The sequence below is a fragment of the Trachurus trachurus genome (assembly GCF_905171665.1).
Source record: "Trachurus trachurus genome assembly, chromosome: 23".
NCBI lineage: Eukaryota > Metazoa > Chordata > Actinopteri > Carangiformes > Carangidae > Trachurus > Trachurus trachurus.
Window position 1 is genome coordinate 17790538 of NC_139912.1, and position 3459 is coordinate 17793996.

Consider the following 3459-nt stretch of genomic DNA (forward strand, 5'->3'; position numbering starts at 1 on the left):
AATAAAGGCAAAAAGGCCAAAAAATGTACTTAAAAAAAGGAGATTCTGAACCTTTATTTATTAATTTTGAATGAAACCTCATTCTGGGTTTGATTCCTGGGTCTGGGCCTTTGAATCCTGGAGTTTGCGTGGCCTCCCTGTGGGCTCTCTCTGGGTTTTCCAGCTTCCTCCCACAGTCCAAAGACAGCAGAGTGGAGTCAGCTCCCTTTCTCTCTCTTCCTCTCTCTCTTTCCCTCTCTACCTCACACACACATACACACTGAACACTACTTGTGTGAAGTGTGAAACCAGTGACAAAGTTTCACAGTTTAAGACTAAAAGAGGTTTAGAGAGAATTAGCTTACTCAGATTTGGTTACATAATGTCCAGTGAAGAGGAGACACATGCACACACCCAAACACACACAGCATGACTTGTGGAGCTACATGAGTTAAAGTTGTAAGTGTGTGTGTCAACAGCACTTCAGTATGAGATATTACATTCCCTCTGTTCTCTTGTCATGATAATTGCAATAAATCTCATTTCTTGGTGGATTATCCCTCTTAATGTCTCCCTGCTTTTACCACGTAGCCACTTATTTATTTATTTTTTGTTTGCTGGACGAGAAGCTAAGAATTAATCCTCATTACACAATGGAGGAAAAGCTGTTTTGTTGTTGGGCGAGTGGAACCGCTGCTCACAGTATGTGTGAACATTTATCATGTGACCATGCTCCACTGGGTTTTAAATACACTCCTCTCATGTAGTTTTCCTTCAGTCAGCCTGATGTGTTCAAGCTGTTTGTAACTCAGGGATGAGGTCCGTAGAAAGCCACGCTGTATGTTTTATATATGAATGGTCCTAATGACCTCCAGACATTTACCTGCTGCACTGATGTTCAGGTGTAATCCAGTGCACTGTCAGTGGAACTGTGACTGAACTGAAAGGTTAAAGTTGTGGTGACATTACAAATCAAGTTGTTGGCCGACTTATATCAGTAACGCCTTGATGGAACCTCTCTAAATTTGGTTTCTCATTCTGTCTTCATGTCAGGATGCATTGGTATGCGACTTGTGTTGCAGGGACTAGGAGCCAGAGTCGAAGCTGAAAAATCCTTCTGGAAGATCAAATTTGATCTAATATCTATCTGTAAAACACAATGTTATATGTGAGGATGAATAACCGGTGATTGGCTGGGCAGTTTAACAGTAATGTCTGCTTCTGTGTCACATCTCAATAAAGAGCCTAACAACATCTGGCAAGGGGACTACCAATCTAAACCAGCCCTGGCTGCAATTGGGAACAACCACATCCCTTAAAGGAATGTTGAACATTGTACACTGTTCTCCTGAAAAATAAATAAATTGAAATTGAAATTGTAAATGAAAATCAACAGAGGCAGTGTACATTCCCTTTGATTTTATTATATATTAGAGACTGGATACAACGTGTATATTTTACTACTCCCTCTCATCTAGTTTTTCTGTCTGGTGAGATTTGACTTGAGATGAGCTGGTCCCAGTACAGTCATGTACAGGTGTGTTGCTCAACTGAGCTGCTCATATCAGGAAGCAGCTGCTGTTGAATTTATGAAGTTTGAACTCTCAAGGACCAGAGTCTGCATTTGGAGTACAGTGTATTGAGAAACGACTTTTGACTAAAGTAAAAAAATTGGTCAATCTTGACAGTTTAAGGTCAAAGGTCAAGGTCACAGTGACCTCACAAACGTCATTTTGTTGTGAAAACACTATCTGTGTTACACCTCATGGGAATTTCTTCAAATTTGATACAAGTGTTCGCTCAGACTCATAGACAAACCCATTAGATTTTGGAGGTCAAAGGTCAAGGTCTCCTTTCTGATCAACAGGGGTGTGAGTTGAAACCAGTGTGACTGGTATACAACCACATGGTTGTAATAGTTTGATTTTTAAATACCAGGCTCACATTAATCCCAGTAAACATGACCGTGTAACATCTAATACTCCCACGTGAAGAGGCGTGCACTCTGAAGCGACTGAGCCGTCTTCGGTAACAGAGAGGGGTTTGAACTGCACATGGTGCTGAATTCAAGTCTGATAAACCTCCCAGAAAAATGACACAGACCAAACAATATAATCCTCTTTGTTCATGGTTCAGACACTTTTAAAGCCACGGCTTCCGCCTGATTTACCAGAACACATGGTTTTCTCACAAATTCATACAAGTGCCGATACAATCAAAATACTGATTTGTGATAAACCCATAATTATATCATCAGGATTGAAATACAACATAGAAAATACATAGAAATAGGTACTGACATAACTTTCTGTAATTCTATTGGAACACATTTCCTGATCGAAACAGCAACATCTACTGTCAGAAAACCAAGAGTTATAAAATATAATATATTGTTTTTAAATCATAAGAAATAAAATCACACCATAGTGTCTCATGGTTGAACCTGCTGAGTCCTGGTCTAGAGGGATGGTTTGACTATGTAAACAAACTTATAATACGACCAACAATAACCACTTAGTTAACTTTGTAGTTAAATCATAGTGTATACTGGGACATTCATGAGTTGCTTTTCAGGCTCAGGCTGATGTCTGGAAAGACACGCACTGACTGGCTGAGTCCTCTAGGGGGCAGTGTGGGACTGCATCCTGAACTCTCTCCTGACCGGACTCCTAGGACAACTTCTGTGAGGCAGCATGTGATTTAAATCAATGTAAATAGATGAAATATTAAGTAAACTATGAATTTATTATATACACACTGACTGATTTTTACATGATGTGGTGCTTTAATTTTTTCTTAAACATATTCTAATATTATAGGCTATGATATTATTCAATAAAAAAAAATCATTATCATTCTTTTTTTTTTCCCCCAAATTATCTTCTGAATATCTATAATTTTCTTAGTTTAATCCATAATTATTGCAATAGTATGTTAAAGTCCACCGTGTTATCCGTAAATAGTCTTCTGGACAGTTTGGAGGTGAAGACCTCTTGACCTATGCACGCACACGAACCCACGCCCTGTGCAAAACTTTGCTTAGCCCTGATTGGTCGAGACACAGCCAGCAAAGGCGGAGCAAATCAGTGATTAATTAGCATACCTATCCAGGCTGATAAATGTACCGGCAGCCTCACCTGATGCTTCCGAGGGCATCCAGCACACAGAGGAACGGAGGAACAGAGGAACGGAGGTTAAATGTACGAGGCTCCAACACGGCGGGAGTAAAAGCCCAGGTTGGACAAAGTAAGACTCGAGCAGCTCACCCACCTCACACAGACGCACACCGGTCCGCTCACCGCCGGCAGCCTGTGCGTAAAAGCGCACAGCCAGAACGGGACTTTCCCTCCTGCACCACCTCCACTTCCTCCAGCTCTCCAAAGGATCAGCGGTGGTTTCACTCTTCTCCTCCTCCCCCCCACGTTTCAAGACTTTCACTGCTGAGTTGAGGCCGGTCCGTTCCTGAGCCCCGGGTCACCC